Raw genomic sequence first — 23,755 nt, 5'->3', positions numbered from 1 at the left:
TACGTTTTATTCATATCACAAGATTTCAGCATAAGTTTACAGATGTCATGATCACCCGGAGAGCAGTGTTTTCAAAATTACAATGTCCGCTCTGCTCTTCTTTTGTCTTTACCAAGTATATATAATCTTTCCCAAAGTATTGGTGGCTCCCTCTACTGTCCAATCCCCTGTCTACAACACACAGACTCCCTCTGTTCTATGGGGCGTCACTCTAAAACAACTCCCTCTGAAACTGAATAAACATCCTCTCAGGTTCCACTTGAAAACATTAGCAAAGTCATAATTCTTAATACACTACAAGATCTTGGCCAACAACCTCCTTCCCTCATTAAGAGCATTAAAGATGGGTCGTGGCTGGGTCTTCCAGCATGACAACGCCCTGAAACACACAGCCAGGGCAACTAAGGAGTGGCTCCGTAAGAAGCATCTCAAGGTCCTGGAGTGGCCTAGCCAGTTTTTGGAGGGAGCTGAAAGTCCGTATTGCCCAGCGACAGCCCCGAAACCTGAAGGATCTGGAGAAGGTCTGGAGGAGTGGGCCAAAATCCCTGCTACAGTGTGTGCAAACCTGGTCAAGACCTACAGGAAACGTATGATCTCTGTAATTGCAAACAAAGGTTTCTGAACAAAATATTAAGTTCTGTTTTAGATTCCGTCTCTCACAGTTGAAGTGTACCTATGATAAAAATTACAGACCTCTACATGCTTTGTAAGTAGGAAAACCTGCAAAATCGGCAGTGTATCAAATACTTGTTCTCCTCACGGTATATATTTTACCATGCTAGTTACAATCACACAAAAACATACCAACACATCGAAGAAAACAAAAGAGGCATAGGAAGAGGTGCAGACCAGGAGGCAGGCATACATTTTCGCAATTTCTCATTTAAACTTAAACTCCATTAGCTATGTGCTCTCACCAAACATAGTCATAAGCTCTCTGCACAACAAAGATCCACCATGCATCTGGACTGCATCACTTCCTGTGGGCGGCCGCCTGGAACACAAAAACATGGGGGGTTTACACAGAGTTAGAGATAGCGTTCCCCTAATCAGACGTTGCATGTATCAACCAATGGTTGCGTGCCACATCATCGACTGTGCCGTCGGGCACCAGATTGCTAGAACATATTATGTGGTTAGCTGACACATAAATTACCTATCAAGGGATTGTAAGATCTGGCATGCGTCAGCAACGCATGGGCAGAGGAACTTGCCCAATATCACAGAGTTAGAATCACATGATCTGTCAATTAACCAATAATAATGCTTTATTTAGTTGGCATGCAAATAGGTCTCATCTGTGACACATACAGTACACTTAAACACACCCAAGTGTGTATGTGAGTGCCTGAGTGTGTATGTGTTTGTGTATGCATGTGTATGAAAGTGTACCTGTGCATTCTGTGCCCTTACATAGCTTTCTGATTGCACACACTTTATTCTTCTTGATGGAGAGTATTGACAAGACATCAGCTACATATAAAACAGGGATAAACTTGAGGCGCAGACAGAAGACTGCGTCCGTGGTGATCCGTTGTGTAAGGCCTGTCATGGTGTGATGATGTGATGATAATCTGTTCTCCTCAACCCCTTGACAAGAAGCCTCATGCTGCAAGAGCACAATAGCAGCCCAATGTGGTTTAGCCTGAGGAAATAGAACATGGTCAATCACAGGTCCCCTCAGACATACAATGTGTCTGCCTCTGTGGTTTAACCACAGATGACATAGGTTTGGTCAAATACCCGTTCTGCTTGGTGGTCATATGTTTCTAAGATAATTAACAATAGAGTGGCCTACTTTTTACATTTTAGTCATTTAGCAGACACTCTTATCCAGAGCAACTTACAGTTAGCGAGTGCATACATTTTCATACTGGCCCCCCGTGGGTATCGAACCCACAACCCTGGCGTTGCAAACGCCATGCTCTACCAACTGAGCTACACGGGACCACTTGATACTTGATCACATTGCTTTTATAACCCTCGTTAAGGTGTTTGTTGGCGGGCCTGACTCGAGACGTCCTGTGACAAAACAGAGTGTTTCTGACATACCTGCTGCCTGTCAGTCAAGATGAGTGGTCTAACTTTAGCCTCCTTTTCTTCAGTGAGAGTGGGAAAGCTAATGGAAGTTGGTTTCATTAAGTGGTGTGCTTGCGTGACTCACTCTAACTATGACTGTGATGTAACCACAAGACAGGCAGAAAGACCTCTATAATCTTAACAATCACAGTCTGATTGCGTTACATCAAGGATATTACTCATATAGTGATACAATTTGAATTAATTAATTAGTAGAATTATAGACATACCACATTTTTACATTTTAGTCATTTAGCAGACGCTCTTATCCAGAGCGACTTACAGTTAGCGAGTGCATACATTTTCATAATGCCCCCCCGTGGGAAACGAACCCACACCCCTGGCGTTGCAAGCGCCATGCTCTACCAACTGAGCTACACGGGGCCCACACGGAGAGATGACACATACATCTCCTAATGTACTCAAGAAAGCAATGAATGCTAAATCAAAGCTTGAATCAACTTCGCTTACTTTCATCCTTATACCCACAAATAGATCCATAACCCATGTCAAAATTTCCCATCTATCTGCTGCTGTGTCCACAGAGAGCCTATCAGCCGTATCGATCCAGCCAGATAAATAGGAGCACTCACCATCACTGTTTACACATACCTGTTCCACAGCATGTCTCAGCCAACCAAACATGGAGACCAGCTGTGAGATCACTTCTGGGACAGGACTGTTGAGTATTGACTGGGAGAAGGAGGGAGAGGGAGAAGGGGGGTAGAGCGAGTGGGAGGGAGAGAGAAGAACAAGAGAGGGCGAGAGGGAATGAGAGGGAGTGAGAGAGAAGAGAGAGAGGGAAGGAGAGGGAGAGAAGAGAGAGAGGGAAGGAAGGAAAGAGATAGAGAGAGCCTTAACCTTATCCCCACTCGACGAGACAGAAGGACAGAGGACTGCATCCCATTTTGAAATTCAATCCTACAAAAACAGCAGCAATAGTTTCCATGCAAGATTTTTTTTTTTATGATGTCCATCCGGTTTGCCTCTACATGCCATATCCTCCGAACTGTGCTTTTTCACAAAAGTTCTCAACCTATATACTTATTATGGACACAGTATGTTTTACATTAGTTATTTTGTTGTTATTAGTTGTTATTAGTCCCAACCTTCAGCTCCATTCAACCCCTCCCATACAGTGAGGGAAAAAAGTATTTGATCCCCTGCTGATTTTGTACATTTGCCTACTGACAAAGACATGATCAGTCTATAATTTTAATGGTAGGTTTATTTGAACAGTGAGAGACAGAATAACAACAAAAAAATCCAGAAAAACGCATGTCAAAAATGTTATAAATTGATTTGCATTTTAATGAGGGAAATAAGTATTTGACCCCTCTCAATCAGAAAGATTTCTGGCTCCCAGGTGTCTTTTATACAGGTAACGAGCTGAGATTAGGAGCACACTCTTAAAGGGAGTGCTCCTAAACTCAGTTTGTTAACTGTATAAAAGACACCTGTCCACAGAAGCAATCAATCAATCAGATTCCAAACTCTCCACCATGGCCAAGACCAAAGAGCTCTCCAAGGATGTCAGGGACAAGATTGTAGACCTACACAAGGCTGGAATGGGCTACAAGACCATCGCCAAGCAGCTTGGTGAGAAGGTGACAACAGTTGGTGCGATTATTCGCAAATGGAAGAAACACAAAAGAACTGTCAATCTCCCTCGGCCTGGGGCTCCATGCAAGATCTCACCTCGTGGAGTTGCAATGATCATGAGAACGGTGAGGAATCAGCCCAGAACTACACGGGAGGATATTGTCAATGATCTCAAGGCAGCTGGGACCATAGTCACCAAGAAAACAATTGGTAACACACTACGCCGTGAAGGACTGAAATCCTGCAGCGCCCGCAAGGTCCCCCTGCTCAAGAAAGCACATATACAGGGCCGTCTGAAGTTAGCCAATGAACATCTGAATGATTCAGAGGAGAACTGGGTGAAAGTGTTGTGGTCAGATGAGACCAAAATCGAGCTCTTTGGCATCAACTCAACTCACCGTGTTTGGAGGAGGAGGAATGCTGCCTATGACCCCAATAACAACATCCCCACCATCAAAGATGGAGGTGGAAACATTATGCTTTGGGGGTGTTTTTCTGCTAAGGGGACAGGACAACTTCACCGCATCAAAGGGACGATGTACCGTCAAATCTTGGGTGAGAACCTCCTTCCCTCAGCCAGGGCATTGAAAATGGGTCATGGATGGGTATTCCAGCATGACAATGACCCAAAACACACGGCCAAGGCAACAAAGGAGTGGCTCAAGAAGGAGCACATTAAGGTCCTGGAGTGGCCTAGCCAGTCTCCAGACCTTAATCCCATAGGAAATCTGTGGAGGGAGCTGAACGTTCGAGTTGCCAAACATCAGCCTCAAAACCTTAATGACTTGGAGAAGATCTGCAAAGAGGAGTGGGACAAAATCCCTCCTGAGATGTGTGCAAACCTGGTGTTCAACTACAAGAAACGTCTGATCTCTGTGATTGCCAACAAGGGTTTTGCCACCAAGTACTAAGTCATGTTTTGCAGAGGGGCCAAATACTTATTTCCCTCATTAAAATGCAAATCAATTCATAACATTTTTTACATGCATTTTTCTGGATTTTGTTGTTGTTATTATGTCTCTCACTGTTCAAATAAACCTACCATTAAAATGATAGACTGATCATGTCTTTGTCAGTGGGCAAACGTACAAAATCAGCAGGGGATCAAATACTTTTTCCCCTCACTGTATATCTCTTAACACCATCCATATTGGATTTCAACTTGCCAAACTGTACTGTGATGTTTCACAAAAGTTCTGAACCCTTCTATTCTCATTGTTTCTACAGATTGTAAATTGAAAATAAACATTTTTGCTAAAAGTATTATTATATTATTGACTATGACTTTTCAGATCACCCAGTAGTGCTATGTGCAGGGTTAGCTCCAGGTAAATATTGCAATCCTTCAGCCATTCCTGGACCTGTGACCAAAAACAAGCTACAAATGGACAGTACCAAAACAAATGATCTAATGATTCTGTCTCTTCGCAGCAAAATCTGCAGAGCTGGGAAGATTGTATCCCCCATATAAATAACATTCTATTGGTTGCAAGAATTTTGTATAATAATTTAAATTGAAAAATTCTAAGTTTTGAATCCCGCGTCGTTTTGCATATCAGTTCATAAACCATTTGCCCTGGAATCGGTACGTCAAAAATCCCAACTATTTTGCAATCTATATGGGACAGCTGTCAATCCTTTGGTCCTTAAATTAAACTGGTATACTTTTTTCTTTATCACAATTTTCTTTAACCAATTATGGTCTTTAATGCAGGGCCGACAGACAAGTTCCTTACTTTTTCCCCCTTCCACTTTCCTCTTCCATTTTTGCAGTAATGCTACAATTATTTGGTTGTCATTTTGGGTAGAGCAGACATTTCCATATGTTTTTGTTAGCTGAATGTGCGACATAACTCCACCAGTTCTATCTATGATATAATTTACGAAGATGTTACCTTTTTTAAACATTTTTTCAAAAAATAATGTTTTTTTATCAATTTGTATATACCACAATATTTGTTGCATTATTTGTTCTGTCGTTTCTGGAGGATTAAATTGAAATTAGAAAGAGTTATATTTGGGAGATTATTTCCTTTTTAAATAACTGAAAGTGAGAGGTTTTAATCTGAATAAAGGGGAAAAGGCCATTCTTGAACATGGAGTGAGACAATCTTACTAATTTGCTAGAGAACCAGTTCGGATTTAATTATAACTTTTGTATGACCAAAGCTTTTAGTCTAATGCTTTAATATTTAATAATTTCTGTCCTCCGAATTCATATTCATTATATAAATAGGCCTGTTTAATTTTGTCTGGCTTGCCATTCCAAATAAAATTGAATATTTTTTTCTCATATAATTTAAAAAGCTGTTTGCTAGGCGTAGGCAAGACCATAAGCAAATAGGTAAACTGGGATAATACTAAAGAGTTAATCAGGGTGATTTTTCCACAAATAGACAGGTATTTACCTTTCCATGGTAGTAAGATCTTATCTATTTTTGCTAACTTTCTATTAAAATGTATTGGAGTGAGATCATTTCTTTAATTTGGGATATGTATTCCGAGTATATCCATATCACCATCAGACCATTTTATTGGTAAAATACACGGTAATGTAAAAATTGTATTTTTTAGTTATCCAATACGTAATATAGTCCATTTATCGTAATTTGGTTGTAATCCAGAGCGGTTAGAAAATGTATGCAAACTGTTGTTTGTGCTCCTACAGTATGACTCCACGAATCTGCTATGGAGACAAACACTGTATAATTTGAGCAGGGGATCGCAACTATCAATCGGTAATCCATCCGTAATCAGGTGGCCCCTAGTTACTGATCAACCACCTTTCTGTCTTTGTTTTGTTTGGGAGGAACAAACTCCCAACAAAACAATAAGGGAGCTCTGTAAGACAAACAAAATTGATAAATACGTGACAGTCCACTGGCTGATCCGCTGGATGAATATCTTCTGTATTCAATCAAATCAATTCAGGAAATACATTTCCGGTGATATAGGCTAGTCCATTGTTTTGAGTGCCTAAGACAATGTACTATCTGCCAATTGGCAATGTGCTACCTGCCTGGAAAAGAAGCACTCCAGCCCAGGAGACATCTGTATGGTAATCAAATTTTGTATTTTTCTATGGTCTTTCCCAGCACTAGTCATAACCCAATAGAGAGTTTGTGATGAGGTTTCCTCCTCATGATGAATGGGACTGCCTCTACTGTGGAAATGTACACATACACACTACTGCACGCTCACGCACATACAGTGAGGGAAAAAAGTATTTGATCCCCTGCTGATTTTGTACGTTTGCCCACTGACAAAGAAATGATCAGTCTATAATGTTTATGGTGGGTTTATTTGAACAGTAAGAGACAGAATAACAACAAAAAAATCCAGAAAAACGCATGTAAAAAATGTTATAAATTGATTTGCATTTTAATGAGGGAAATAAGTATTTGTCCCCCTCTCAATCAGAAAGATTTCTGGCTCCCAGGTGTCTTTTATACAGGTAACGAGCTGACATTAGGAGCACACTCTTAAAGGGTGTGCTCCTAATCTCAGCTTGTTACTTGTATAAAAGACACCTGTCCACAGAAGCAATAAATCAATCAGATTCCAAACTCTCAACCATGGCCAAGACCAAAGAGCTCTCCAAGGATGTCAGGGGAAAGATTGTAGATCTACACAAGGCTGGAATGGGCTACTTGCAAATGGAAAAAACACAAAAGACCTGTCAATCTCCCTCGGCCTTGGCCTCCATGCAAGATCTCACCTCGTGGAGTTGCAATGATCATGAGAACGGTGAGGAATCAGCCCAGAATTACACGGGAGGATATTGTCAATGATCTCAAGGCAGCTGGGACCATAATCACCAAGAAAACAATTTGTAACACATTACACCGCGAAGGACTGAAATCCTGCAGTGCCCGCAAGGTCCCCCTGCTCAAGAAAGCACATATACAGGGCCGTCTGAAGTTTGCCAATGAACATCTGAATGATTCAGAGGAGAACTGGGTGAAAGTGTTGTGGTCAGGTGAGACCAAAATTGAGCTCTTTGGCATCAACTCAACTCACCGTGTTTGGAGGAGGAGGAATGCTGCCTATGACCCCAAGAACACCATCCCCACCGTCAAACATGGAGGTGGAAACATTATGCTTTGGGGGTGTTTTTCTGCTAAGGGGACAGGACAACTTCACCGTATCAAAGGGACGATGGACGGGGCCATGTACCGTCAAATCTTGGGTGAGAACCTCCTTCCCTCAGCCAGGGCATTGAAAATGGGTCATGGATGGGTATTCCAGCATGACAATGACCCAAAACACACGGCCAAGGCAACAAAGGAGTGGCTCAAGAAGAAGCACATTAAGGTCCTGGAGTGGCCTAGCCAGTCTCCAGACCTTAATCCCATAGAAAATCTGTGGAGGGAGCTGAAGGTTCGAGTTGCCAAACGTCAGCCTCGAAACCTTAATGACTTGGAGAAGATCTGCAAAGAGGAGTGGAACAAAATCCCTCCTGAGATGTGTGCAAACCTGATGGCCAACTACAAGAAACGTCTGACCTCTGTCATTGCCAACAAGGGTTTTGCCACCAAGTACTAAGTCATGTTTTGCAGATGGGTCAAATACTTATTTCCCTCATTAAAATGCAAATCAATTCATAACATTTTTGACATGCGTTTTTCTGGATTTGTTTGTTGTTATTCTGTCTCTCACTGTTCAAATAAATCTACCATTAAAATTATAGACTGATCATGTCTTTGTCAGTGGGCAAACGTACAAATTCAGCAGGGGATCAAATACTTTTTTCCCTCACTGTACATGCATGCACACACTAATGTACACACACACACACAGGGTAAATGGATCTACAGAGCATTCTCTCTGTAATACATCTGTATCCCATAACCCCATCAGCTGATGACAAAATCAAGCATGTGATCAGATGCATCCAGGCCACGTGTTCCACTCATTAAACTCTCATCTTTCTCTCTGTCCTTTCATTCTCTCATTCCCTCCATCTCTGTCCAGGGTCAATGGGCCCGCCGTCTGCTCTGTCAACATGTTGCCAATTGCTTTTCCCCAATTTGTTTAGAGTGAATTGGAGTGAACTTCCAATTGCTTTTTCCCAATTTGATGCCTCTCCTTGCTACTCCCTATTGAGCGTGTGCATTCACTCTAACACGTAAAATGTCATCTCCAGTACATCTTATTTTAGAAAGAACACAGAGGGCACACATCAGGATTGGTCAGAGAGGATGGAAACTATGGCGTAATAATTATGGACGGACGCACGCACGCACGCACACACACAGAGAGAGAGAGGGAGAGGGAGAGAGAGAGAGAGAGAGAGAGAGAGAGAGGTAAACAGGAAAAAGAGTGTGTGTCAGGGAGAGAGAGAGATCCACCTCTGGGCCTGTGGCCTCTTGTGACTCTCCAGTCACAGGGTTTTGCTATGTCAGCTGAAACAGAATATTACATATGAAGACATCACAATATGTGACATTGAATATGCTATTTTCTCTCTCTGTTTCTGATTATCAAATACATAATATTATTCCTTCATGATATCTTTGGAATCTGTCTCTTCATATAGGGTCGTGTTCATCAGGGTACTCTGTATAGCAAAACAGAAAACAAAACATTTTAAAACAGATAACAAAAAGGAGCGCTTCTTAAGTCCAAGTTGTCTCACTCTGTTTCGGGTCCATTGTCTTCTGTTTTGTGCCAAATGAACACAACCCTGCTCTGGGCTACTCTATAATGCTGTTACTTGCCAGAGATGGGATGGGAAGTATGACTAAATTACTTTGACCTTTGACTCCGTAGCGGATGAGACCTGAGGCTCCCCACAAATCAGAAAAAAACAACTTCTGTTTCCATTACATAACAAAGGTTAGCAAATATACATAAATAAAATAGACACAGGATATAAATAATAACTAGAAGAGATTAACTGTGTGTACAGTAAATGTGTGTAGATGTGTGCGGAGCATTTATTCATTCTGTGGATGATTCAATGCTTTCTATGGGAATATGGCGATTAGACTCGGGTGGAAAATCAAACAGACTTCCGCTTGTTGTTTTTCCCTTTCTCTCAGTTTCCATTGAAAAATGCCTGATTGTAAGCATTAGGAACATAGAGGAAATTATGTGAACGAAGTTTTGCTTGGATAGGGTGTGTTTAGCTGTGTACAGTACAGGTAGGGGACAGAGAGAGAGAGTGTGTGTGTGTGTGTGTGTGTGTGTGTGTGTGTGTGTGTGTGTGTGTGTGTGTGTGTGTGTGTGTGTGTGTGTGTGTGTGTGTGTGTGTGTGTGTGTGTGTGTGCTTGCGTGCGTGCGTGCGTGCGAGCATGTGGCTGAGACAGACGGTGAGTAAACATTGTGTCTTTCTCTATGCCTCTCCTTGACTTTCTGTCAATCTCACTCTCTTTCCCAGGTGCCTTCTGCCTCTATGCTGAATGGGGGTGTGAGCATGTGTGGATGAAAACACAAACACGGGATTTTCCCGTCTACTCTACGGAAATGCAAACAGTGAGTGTGTGTGTGTGTGTGTGTGTGCATAGGGCTGTTATGGAGACGGAATGACCAGTAGCCACACAGGCCCATTAAGATAAGACCTGCCTCCCTTTCAGACAAAGTACATAAACAAAGCCTAAGACAGACCTCCTGCTGTGCTCCCATCATATTACACACACACACACACACACACACACACACACACACACACACACACAACCACACACCTACACATTAAATGTAGCACACCAACATACAGTAGGCCTACTCTTCTCTACAGGCATACAAAGGATCAGACACACACATTTATTCATTTATTTATTTTGTATTTAACCTTTATTTTATCAGGTGGTCATACTGCGACCAAGGTCTCTTTTACAGATGAGCCCTGAATTACATAAATGACAGAAAATACACAGATCAAAATATAAATAGAAAATGCAAGCAGAAAGAAAAACACTGACATAAAAAACAAACACAATCATCAGTAATAAGGTCCTCAATCAGCTTTCTAAATTTCCCTAGAGGCACCAAAACATCACATTTAAGAACATTTAGAAGATTGTTCCAAAATAAGGTGCATGAAAACTAAAAGCTGAATTACCTAACTCAGTAGAAACCAACGGAATTTCCATCCCTGAGACCGGGTGTGATAACTCGTAAAGATGTTAGGTACAGTGGGACTTTTTGTAAAAGGGCTTTATAAATGATAACATAGCAATGTATCAACCTAAGTGACATCAAAGAGTACCAACCAACTTTCTGGAAGAGAATGCAGTGATGAGTACTAGAATTGTCGCCCATAATAAAGTGCAGTGCGCTATGATAAACTGCATCTAACGGCTTTAATGAAGTGGCAGCTGCATTCATATAGATGATGTCGCCATAGTCTAGGAACGTTGACTGAGTAATCTGCTTTCTACTATTTAGCGAGAGGCAGGACCTATTTCTATAGAAGATGCCCATTTTTATTCTCAGCTTCTTAACTAACTCATCAGTATGCTTTTTAAAAGAAAGCTTTTCATCTATCCAGATGCCCAGATATTTGTAGTTCAGATAGAGCCTGGGCAACCGGGGGTGCAATTGCATACACAACAGTATCATCTGCATGCAAGTAAACCTTTTTTTACAGACAAGTCGATATTGTTAATATAAACAGTAAAAAGTACAGGACCCAGAATCGACCCCTGTGGGACACCTTTCGTAATATCCAGGAAACCTGATTTAACACCATCAGTAGATGAACACATCAAGTTCTATCTGTCAATTAATTTTTAAACCAGTTACATGCAGCCTGGTCTAGGCCAATTCAGGAAAGCCTCTGAATTAGCAGTGAGTGATCAACTGTACCGAAAGCCTTTGACAGGTCAATGAAAGAGGGCAGCACAATGTTGCCTTTTATCCATACAGTTAACCACATCATTGTGGTTAGGGATGCAGCAGAGATAGTGCTATGACCTGGTCTAAAACCCAAATGATGTACATTTAGAATATATTTCAAAGATAAGAAAGATCTTAGCTTAGAATTAATCAAGTATTCTAATATTTTAACTAGACAAGAAAGGTTAGAAATAGGGCGATAATTATTTAGGTCACAAAGGTCACCACCTTTGTGAAGGGGCAGTACATGGCCGCCTTCCAAACCTTGGGGATTGTACCAGATATAATCGTCAGGTTAAAAATATGGGTTAACGATTCAGCAATCAGAGGGGCAGAAAGCTGCAGTGAAAATTGATTAGGCATATCAGCCCCAGTGGATTTTTACATAAATCTTAAGCAAGGCATCTAGTGTATCACAGATAGTAGATTGTTGAAATGAAAACAAAGATTCACTAGAAGTTGACTGGTTAACCGCTGAGTCAGCTAGAGGCTGGCAGAGGGAAGAGCAGTCAATTGTTTAGACCAGGGTCAATAAAACCACAGTTTCTCTCAAATAAAAAGCCTGCGAGATAAAATTATGATTAAAAGCATCACTTATCCCATTCTTCTCAGTTATGATGCCAGAGTCAGACATAACTTGCTTATCCAGGGAAGAAGTGGAATTTGTACGCTTCAGTGCATTTACTGTTTTCCAAAATGTAGAAGGATCAGCAATGTACGGTGCATATTTCCATTTTATACACCAACAGAATTTTGGAGGACATATTGAGTCTGAGTAAATATACAGAGGTTGGATTGAAGAGGGACAGTTTATATACACAGTGGAAATCACATTAACATAGTAAGAAAGATCAACACCATTTTGGAGACAGTCTCACCACCTACAAAATCCCGAGCTCCAGTCTTATATACAATTGAAAACAAATGAGTAGTAAATAAAATCCAACTGAAAAGTCTAATACTTGTCACAGCTGTTCCCTCACAACTGAGATAATGACTACTGCTAAGGGCATCGAAAGTTACACGGGCATTCACTCATTGATGCTGTATTTGACTGACTTGGTATTTTTTTATTTGTACTTATTATGGATCCCCAGCAAAATTAAGGCAGTTATACATTTTTTTAAACATTACAATACATTCACAACAGATTTCACAACATATTAAGTATTTTCCTTCAGGCCCCTACTCTACTACCACATATCTATAACACAAAATCCATGGGTACGTGTGTGTAAGTGCGTATGTTATTGTGTGTTTGTATGCATGTGTCTGTGCCTATGTTTGTGTTGCTTCACAGTCTCCGCTGTTCCATAAGGTGTATTTTTATCTGTTTTCTAAATCTAATTTTACTGCTTGCATAAGTTACTTGATGTGGAATAGACTTCCATGTAGTCATGGCTCTATGTAGTACTGTGCACCTCCCATAGTCTGTTCTGGACTTGGGGACTGTGAAGAGACCTCTGGTGGAATGTCTTGTGGGGTATGCATGGGTGTCCGAGCTGTGTGCCAGTAGTTCAAACAGACAGCTCGGTGCATTTAACATGTAAATACCTCTCACAAATACAAGTAGTGATGAAGTCAATCTCTCCTCCACTTTGAGCCAGGAGAGATTGACATGCATATTATTAATGTTAGCTCTCTGTGTACATCCAAGGGCCAGCCGTGCTGCCCTGTTCTGAGCCAATTGCAATTTCCCTAAATCCCTCTTTGTGGCACCTGACCACACAACTGAACAGTAGTCCAGGTGAGCCAAAACTAGGGCCTGTAGGACCTGCCTTGTTGATAGTGCTGTTAAGAATGCAGAGGAGCACTTTATTATGGACAGACTTCTCCCCTTCCTAGCTACTGTTGTAGCAATATGTTTTGACCATGACAGTTTACAATCCAGGGTTACTCCAAGCAGTTTAGTCACCTCAATTTGCTCAATTACCACATTATTCATTACAAGATTTAGTTGAGGTTTACGGTTTAGTGAATGATTTGTTCCAAATACAATGCTTTTAGTTTTTGAAATATTTAGGACTAACTTACTCCTTGCCACTCATTCTGAAACTAACTGCAGCTCTTTGTTAAGTGTTGCAGTCATTTCAGTCGCTGTGGTAGCTGACTATATAATGTTGAGTCATCTGCATACATAGACACACTGGCTTTACTCAAAGCCAGTGGCATGTCGTTAGTAAAGATTGAAAAAAGTAAGGGGCCTAGACAGCTGCCCTGGGGAATTCCTGATTCTACCTGGATTTTGTTGGAGAGGCTTCCATTACAGAACACCCTCTGTGTTCTGTTAGACAGGTAACTCTTTATCCACAATATACAGTGAGGGAAAAAAGTATTTGATCCCCTGCTGATTTTGTACGTTTGCCCACTGACAAAGAAATGATCAGTCTATAATTTTAATGGTAGGTTTATTTGAACAGTGAGAGACAGAATAACAACAAAAAAATCCAGAAAAACGCATGTCAAAAATGTTATAAATTGATTTGCATTTTAATGAGGGAAATAAGTATTTGACCCCCTCTCAATCAGAAAGATTTCTGGCTCCCAGGTGTCTTTTATACAGGTAACAAGCTAAGATTAGGAGCACACTCTTAAAGGGAGTGCTCCTAATCTCAGCTTGTTACCTGTATAAAAGACACCTGTCCACAGAAGCAATCAATCAATCAGATTCCAAACTCTCCACCATGGCCAAGACCAAAGAGCTCTCCAAGGATGTCAGGGATAGGATTGTAGACCTACACAAGGCTGGAATGGGCTACAAGACCATCGCCAAGCAGCTTGGTGAGAAGGTGACAACAGTTGGTGCGATTATTCGCAAATGGAAGAAACACAAAATAACTGTCAATCTCCCTCGGCCTGGGGCTCCATGAAAGATCTCACCTCGTGGAGTTGCAATGATCATGAGAATGGTGAGGAATCAGCCCAGAACTACACGGGAGGATCTTGTCAATGATCTCAAGGCAGCTGGGACCATAGTCACCAAGAAAACAATTGGTAACACACTACGCCGTGAAGGACTGAAATCCTGCAGCGCCCGCAAGGTCCCCCTGCTCAAGAAAGCACATATACAGGGCCGTCTGAAGTTTGCCAATGAACATCTGAATGATTCAGAGGAGAACTGGGTGAAAGTGTTGTGGTCAGGTGAGACCAAAATCGAGCTCTTTGGCATCAACTCAACTTGCCATGTTTGGAGGAGGAGGAATGCTGCCAATGACCCCAAGAACACCATCCCCACCGTCAAACATGGAGGTGGAAACATTATGCTTTGGGGGGGGGTTTCTGCTAAGTGGACAGGACAACTTCACCGCATCAAAGGAACGATGGACGGGGCCATGTACCGTCAAATCTTGGGTGAGAACCTCCTTCCCTCAGCCAGGGCATTGAAAATGGGTCGTGGATGGGTATTCCAGCATGACAATGACCCAAAACACACGGCCAAGGCAACAAAGGAGTGGCTCAAGAATAAGCACATTAAGGTCCTGGAGTGGCCTAGCCAGTCTCCAGACATTAATCCCATAGAAAATATGTGGAGGGAGCTGAAGGTTTGAGTTGCCAAACATCATTAAGGCTTGAAACCTTAATGACTTGGAGAAGATCTGCAAAGAGGAGTGGGACAAAATCCCTCCTGAGATGTGTGCAAACCTGGTGGCCAACTACAAGAAACGTCTGACCTCTGTGATTGCCAACAAGGGTTTTGCCACCAAGTACTAAGTCATGTTTTGCAGAGGGGTCAAATACTTATTTCCCTCATTAAAATGCAAATCAATTTATAACAATTTTGACATGCGTTTTTCTGGATTTTTGTTGTTGTTATTCTGTCTCTCACTGTTCAAATAAACCTACCATTAAAATTATAGGCTGATCATGTCTTTGTCAGTGGGCAAACGTACAAAATCAGCAGGGGATCAAATACTTTTTTCCCTCACTGTAGCAGGGGATATAAAGCCATAACACATATGTTTTTCCAGCAATAGACTATGGTTTATAATGTCAAAAGCCGCAAAGTCTAACAAAACAGCCCCCACGATATTTTTATCATCAATTTCTCTCAGCCAATCATCAGTCATTTGTGTAAGTGCTGTGCTTGTTGAATGTCCTTCCCTATAAGTCTGTTGTCAATTTGTTTACTGTAAAATAGCATTGTATCTGGTCAAACACAATTATTTCCTCAAGTTTACTAAGGGTTGGTAACAGGCTGATTGGTCGGCTATTTGAGCCAGTAAATGGGGCTTTACTATTCTTAGGTAGGGGAATAACTTTTGCTTCCCTCCAGGCCTGACGGCACACACTTTCTAGTAGGCTTAAATTTAAGATATGGCAAATAGGAGTGGCAATATCATCAACTTTTATCCGCAGTGGAGACATCATTATAACACTCTGTATAATGCAGAACACCAGAACACCTCTTAACCTTCAAATAAGTGGATGATTACAGTAATCCTGCATTAGTAGTCCCGTGTAGCTCAGTTGGTTGAGCATGGTGCTTGCAACGCCAGGGTTGTGGGTTCGATTCCCACGGGGGGCCAGTATGAAAATGTATGCACTCACTAACTGTAAGTCACTCTGGATAAGAGCGTCTGCTAAATGACTACAAAAAAATTAAAATTAGTTAAAGGCCCAGTGCAGTCAAAAATGTGATTTCCCTGTTTTATATATATTTCCACACTATGAGGTTCAAATAATACTGTGGAATTGTGAAAGTTATGATAATGCCCTTGGTGGGATGAAGTTTTGGGCTGCCTGGTGACATCACCAGGTGGTAAATTAGTTAATAGACGAATAAGAGAGTTCCAAACCTCTCTGCTAATAACAGCTAGTTTTCCATTTCCCCACTCACTCCCAGACAGTCCTAGCTACATTCCTGCTTGAGAAATTGCTCTTTGCGAAGAAGCAATTTTTGTTTGTTTTCAATAGAAATGGTCAGAAATAATCACAGTAAGGTACTTAATTGTTACCCAGAAAAGATTTAATATTGAGATAAAAATGACAGCATTGGACCTTTAAGTACTTTTAGGTAATGATAGGCTAGCTAGCCTGTTTCACATGCAGCAGTGGCTCAAGACTCCATTCGACTACACTACATGAACATACTGGGCATGGAAGAGAGTGGGGCTGGAATTCATTTCAGGGCACGTTATAATTCAGCGCACTATAACAGACTTAAAGGTAATTCACGATTGAGCCGACCTGCACAGTGCTTACCCTGAATGCGATCCCCGCAAACGTCTGGGAAAATGACGTTAAAAGCTTTAACGGGACTAGAATTCAATCTTAGTGCATAGTGCTTCACAGCATGGAAAAAGTCAAGAAAGCATGCATGACGATTGTGTTCTGGCCTTGGGCTTACACACTGAAGGAAGGACCAATACAAACACAGACAGTGGTCACCTGATTTTAGTGGGCACCTGATTGAAAACGCACCAGATGTGCCCCTCAAATTAGACCCCACACCAACACAAGCACACACAGACACACAGGCATGCACACACCCACACACACACACACCACAGGAGGCTGCTGAGGGGAGGACGGCTCATAATAATGTCTGGAATGGAGTGAATGGAATGGAATTAAACACATGGAAACCATGTGTTTGATGTGTTCGATACCATTCCATTGCAATTTATATCCCAAAAAATTTTAGCCAGAAAGGTAAGTTCCAGACCTTTCTAAAACTATGCAACATTACCAGTAATGAATTGTTTATGGCCATCTCAGTGAGAGGAGGTTTCTGTTGTGTGTGTATGTGGAGTGCCTCACAGTAATGATGGCTGCACTTTTATTGAACAGAGTATTTAATAACAAGCTGAATGTGGAACAGTGGCACATGCATGCCCCCCTACATACCTAAGCTACAGTAAGCTACCCAGATCCAAGGTTTGATGTTTCTTATTATTTGACAAAACAGTTTACAATTTACTATGAGCCCGTCCTCCCCAATTAAGGTGCCACCAGCCATCTGTGATACACATACACACCCACACACCCACACACCCACACACACACACACACACACACACACACACACACACACACACACACACACACACACTCTCACACATAATTGAGGGATGTCATGGATTACTTGGACACCAAACATCAGGGCTGTTGTGAGAGTGTTGCTACTTAACTACAGTGAAGAGCAGTGAGCAGCTTGTTGAGTGGTGAAGCTGCTCTAATCATTGGGGTCATAACGCCCTCTAATACAGCTAATGATATGGAGAGCAAGCCGAGCAACAGATGTCCTGCCTGGCCTATACACACACACACACATATGCATGCATGCGCGCGCACGCACGCACACACACACTCCTCGACTAACCTGTACCCCTGCACATTGACTCGTACCGGTACCCCCTGTATATAGCCTCGTTATTATTATTTTATTGTGTTACTTTTTATTATTTTTTACTTTAGTTTATTTGGTGAATATTTTCTTAACTCTTTCTTGAACTGCATTGTTGGTTAAGGGCTTGTAAGTAAGCATTTCACAGTAAGGTCTACACCTGTTGTATTCGGGCGCATGTGACAAATACATTTTGATTTGATTTGACACACGCACACACATGAACACACATAAACACACACCCAACATAAATATTAGCCAAAACAAAGACAAGCCACAAGGCCACACCATGTACGTAAGCTTCGGTTAGAGATATCATGCATAGACAGAAGCATAAAGCCAGGACAGAAAAAGGATGTTTCATTTTTCCTATCTTATTTTTCTCTCTAACTCTGTGTTCCCTCTCTGTGAGCTACAGTGAGCTCCAAAAGTATTGGGACAGTGACACATTTGTTGTTGTTTTGGCTCTGTACTCCAGCACTTTGGATTTGAAATGATAAAATGACTACGAGTTTAAGGTGCAGACTGTCAGCTTTAATTTGAGGGTGATTTCATCCATATCGGGTGAACCGTTTAGAAATTACAGCACTTTTTACACATAGGGGAGCAAAAGTATTGGGGACAATTCACTTCTGTGTATTAAAGTAATAAAAAGTTTTTGGTCCCATATTCATAGTACGCAATGATTACATCAAGCATGTGACTGTACACATTTGTTGGATGCATTTGCTGTTTGTTTTCGTTGTGTTTCAGATTATTTTGTGCCCAAAAGAAAAGAACGGTAAATAATGTATTGTGTTATTTTGTTGTAAATAAGAATAGAATATGTTTCTAAACACTTCTACATTAATGTGGATGCTACCATGATTACGGACAATCCTGAATGAATCGTGAATAATGATGAGTGAGAAAGTTACAGACGCACAAATATCATACCCCCAAGACATACAAACCTCTCACCATTACAATAACAGGGGAGGTTAGCATTTTTTTGGGGGGGGTATGATATTTGTGCTTCTGTAACTTTCTCACTCATCATTATTCACGATTCATTCAGTATTATCCGTAATCATGGTAGCATCCACATGAATGTAGAAGTATTTAGAAACATATTCTATTCTTATTTACAATAAAAGTAATATATTATTTACCATTCATTTCTATTGGGCACAAAATAATCTGAAACACAAGCAAAACAAACAGCAAATCCATCCATCAAATTTGTAGAGTCACAAGCTTGATGTAGTCATTGCGCGCTATGAATATGGGACCAAATACTTAACATTTTACTACTTTAATACACATACAGTGGGGATAACAAGTATTTGATACACTGCCGATTTTGCAGGTTTTCCTACTTACAAAGCATGTAGAGGTCTGTAATTTTTATCATAGGTACACTTCAACTGTGAGAGACGGAATCTAAAACAAAAATCCAGAAAATCACATTGTATGATTTTTAAGTTATTAATTTACATTTTATTGCATGACATAAGTATTTGATACATCAGAAAAGCAGAACTTAATATTTGGTACAGAAACCTTTGTTTGCAGTTACAGAGATCATACGTTTCCTGTAGGTCTTGACCAGGTTTGCACACACTGCAGCAGGGATTTTGGTCCACTCCTCCATACAGACCGTCTCCAGATCCTTCAGGTTTCGGGGCTGTCGCTGGGCAATACGGACATTCAGCTCCCTCCAAAGATTTTCTATTGGGTTCAGGTCTGGAGACTGGCTAGGCCACTCCAGGACCTTGAGATGCTTCTTATGGAGCCACTCCTTAGTTGCCCTGGCTGTGTGTTTCGGGTCGTTGTCATGCTGGAAGACCCTGCCACGACCCATCTTCAATGCTCTTACTGAGGGAAGGAGGTTGTTGGCCAAGATCTCGCGATACATGGCCCCATCCATCCTCCCCTCAATACGGTGCAGTCGTCCTGTCCCCTTTGCAGAAAAGCATCCCCAAAGAATGATGTTTCCTCCTCCATGCTTCACGGTTGTGATGGTGTTCTTGGGGTTGTACTCATCCTTCTTCTTCCTCCAAACACGGTGAGTGGAGTTTAGACCAAAAAGCTCTATTTTTGTCTCATCAGACCACATGACCTTCTCCCATTCCTCCTCTGGATCATCCAGATGGTCATTGGCAAACTTCAGACAGGCCTGGACATGTGCTGGCTTGAGCAGGGGGACCTTGCGTGCGCTGCAGGATTTTAATCCATGACGGCGTAGTGTGTTACTAATGGTTTTCTTTGAGACTGTGGTCCCAGCTCTCTTCAGGTCATTGACCAGGTCCTGTCGTGTAGTTCTGGGCTGATCCCTCACCTTCCTCATGATCATTGATGCCCCACGAGGTGAGATCTTGCATGGAGCCCCAGACCGAGGGTGATTGACCGTCATCTTGAACTTCTTCCATTTTCTAATAATTGCGCCAACAGTTGTTGTCTTCTCACCAAGCTGCTTGCCTATTGTCCTGTAGCCCATCCCAGCCTTGTGCAGGTCTACAATTTTATCCCTGATGTCCTTACACAGCTCTCTGGTCTTGGCCATTGTGTAGAGGTTGGAGTCTGTTTGATTGCGTGTGTGGACAGGTGTCTTTTATACAGGTAACGAGTTCAAACAGGTGCAGTTAATACAGGTAATGAGTGGAGAACAGGAGGGCTTCTTAAAGAAAAACGAACAAGTCTGTGAGAGCCGGAATTCTTACTGGTTGGTAGGTGATCAAATACTTATGTCATGCAATAAAATGCCAATGAATTACTTAAAAATCATAAAATGTGATTTTCTGGATTTTTGTTTTAGATTCCGTCTCTCACAGTTCAAGTGTATTATGATAAAAATACAGACCTCTACATGCTTTGTAAGTAGGAAAACCTGCAAAATCGGCAGTGTATCAAATACTTGTTCTCCCCACTGTAAGTGAATTTCTGGTCTCCTAAAATGGGGGGACTATATGCAAAAAGTGCTGTAATTTCTAAACGGTTCACCCGATATGGATAAAATACCCTCAAATTAAAGCTGAAAGTCTGCACTTTAACCTCGTATTCATTGTATAATTTCCTCCAAAGTGCTGGAGTACAGAGCCAAAACAACAAAAAATGTGTCACTGTCCCAATACTTTCGGAGCTCACTGTATTCCCCGCAGAAATCAGTGAGAGTGGAAGCCACCCTGTTAAAGTGGAAATGGTTTCCCATGAGAAACTATGGTACAAGCCTGCCCTCAACTGTTCATTTGAGAGACTACACCCAATGCTGGCTCAAAGATAATGTGCAATATTAACACAAAAGGTCTCTAAAGAGAGATAATTATGCTATATGTTGACATCAAATTAATCATGTTATAGCTTTAATACAATTCAAAATGACATTGTCTGAGAACCAAAAGCGGAGGTGACAGAGGTAAGTAATAATCAGTTATTATATATGTATTTATACAGTCATTACACCTCTGAACTCTGTGCTTCCTCTTTATGTTGCGGGAGAACACTTACAGGGCATGAAAGCTAGTCTAAGTCGTCTAAGATTTAGAACTTTAGGGGGTGATGTAACAAAGGTACTCTAGTTTAAGAGTATATCTCAATAGTCTAAAGTGGCTTGCTCTTCGAACCACCACACGTCTCCGAGTTTTCAGATCATTGCAGATTAAGGAGAGATGCTACAGGAAGGTCCTTTGGACAATTGAGATGCACCGCTGAAGACGCGTCATGATGTTTTATGATGCACTTATACACTGTCATTCATATGTCAAAAGGGCAGGTTGAAAGTGTTACCAACAAAAAATGATCATCACTGGAAACTCATCTCAAAGTATTTAGTTAGAGATATTTGAAACTGACATAATCTACAGAACATAAGGTAACAATATACAACAAATAAGTTTGTATATATAACACACTGAATAATGATTTGAGTAAAGATTAAAACATTCTATGAGTTTGGCAGTCATCTTTGGCTCTTTTTGGCTTTTGTATAGGAGACGCCGGATATATTTCACTAGCTAAGTTAAAATACATTCATAAAAGTTGGACCTTAGTTTTGAGACGTAACCATGTCAATGGCCGTGTTTTGGCACCAGCGTAGCCCGAAGTCGGTCCCAAAATGCTGGATATTGTTCTAGCTCTTCTGGCCAGTCCAGGTAGGTCCTGGTCTTCATCAGTCTGGCCAGCCTGTGGTGGGCGGACAGCTGGCGAGGAGGGATGTCCTCCAAGAAGACCAGGATGAGGATGTCCCTGTCCTCCACCAGCAGCTGGTCAGTGGCCAGCTTCATCTCCAAAGAGCAGCAGTTGCTGCGGAGGTAGTGGCGGCTGACCAAGCAGGTGGTCCGGCGGCTGCTGTAGAGACTTTCTGTGATATTGGTCCACGATATCCTTCCCCAGCTGGAAGTCTCTGCTGTGCAGACACAAACGCCGGAAAGGCGGACCTCGTTGTTCCATGTTGGGCAGAAGCTCCTCCACCACACAGTGTTCGACTTTCTCGCTGTAGGACACAAAGGCGTAGTACCGGTACCGTCCCTTGTTGTTCCGAAACACGACCTCCTCCAACCAGCCGCGAGTGATGTAGAATAGAGCCAGCAGATTGGCCAGCATGAAGCGCAGGAGGCCCAGAGAGGTGGCGACAAACAAAATGAATCCTGCGTCCGCAGGAGGCCCAGAGAGGTGGCGACAAACAAAATGAATCCTGCGTCCGCAGGAGGCCCAGAGAGGTGGCGACAAACAAAATGAATCCTGTGTCCGCAGGAGGCCCAGAGAGGTGGCGACAAACAAAATGAATCCTGTGTCCGCAGGAGGCCCAGAGAGGTGGTGACAAACAAAATTAATCCTTGGTCCGCAGGAGGCCCAGAGAGGTGGCGACAAACAAAATGAATCCTGCATCTGCAGGAGGTCCAGAGAGGTGGCAACAAACAAAATGAATCCTGTGTCCGCAGGAGGCCCAGAGAGGTGGCGACAAACAAAATGAATCCTGCGTCCGCAGGAGGCCCAGAGAGGTGGCGACAAACAAAATGAATCCTGCGTCCGCAGGAGGTCCAGAGAGGTGGTGACAAACAAAATGAATCCTGTGTCTGCAGGAGGCCCAGAGAGGTGGAGACAAACAAAATGAATCCTGCGTCCGCAGGAGGCCCAGAGAGGTGGCGACAAACAAAATGAATCCTGCGTCCGCAGAACAATGCATTTGGGCGTATTTGAGGAAGTTCTGCCATGCTCATCTTTGCAACTTAATCCCTCAAATGTACAGTACCAAAACATGACGTGAACTTGTCGATTCTGTTTTGCCCAGTTATGAAATCAAGCATTGTCGCAACTGCATTGTAAAATAAGCTCTTGTATAAGCAGATACCTTAGGCGATGGTGGAGATTCGATTGTATTTCAAGTACAGTTCTTCCAGGTTTTTCATGCAACAGAACTGGCTATGATGTATGCAAAAAATATTATTGTAAATCAATGAGAAGACTTTTAACCACAAGATAGGACTAGGTTGAGTTTTACAAAGGGGATGTGAATCTAGTATTGTCCAAAGAAAAGTTCTGAACAGACAAACTCTGGAGATTCCTCAAGACATGGATAAAGCTCAGATCAATAAATATTTGTTGAAAACTTTTGAATAGCAGACATTGAGAAGTTGATATGGTCTGTAGAATTCAATCTTAGTGCATAGTGCTTCACAGCATGGAAAAAGTCAAGAAAGCATGCATGACGATTGTGTTCTGGCCTTGGGCTTACACACTGAAGGAAGGACCAATACAAACACAGACAGTGGTCACCTGATTTTAGTGGGCTCCTGATTGAAAACGCACCAGATGTGCCCCTCAAATTAGACCCCACACCAACACAAGCACACACAGACACACAGGCATGCACACACCCACACACACACACCACAGGAGGCTGCTGAG

The 23,755-nt window shown here is 42.0% G+C and overlaps 1 pseudogene; it reads right to left on the bottom strand.

The window, feature by feature from the left end:
- Nucleotides 1-973: 973 nt before the first annotated feature.
- LOC121581610 lies at nt 974-23,554 on the bottom strand (annotated as a pseudogene).
- Nucleotides 23,555-23,755: the final 201 nt, after the last annotated feature.

This window comes from Coregonus clupeaformis, chromosome 1 (assembly GCF_020615455.1).
Source record: "Coregonus clupeaformis isolate EN_2021a chromosome 1, ASM2061545v1, whole genome shotgun sequence".
NCBI classification, from domain to species: domain Eukaryota; kingdom Metazoa; phylum Chordata; class Actinopteri; order Salmoniformes; family Salmonidae; genus Coregonus; species Coregonus clupeaformis.
Note: the sequence above shows the minus strand (reverse complement) of the source record. Positions and strands in the feature narration are given on the sequence as shown.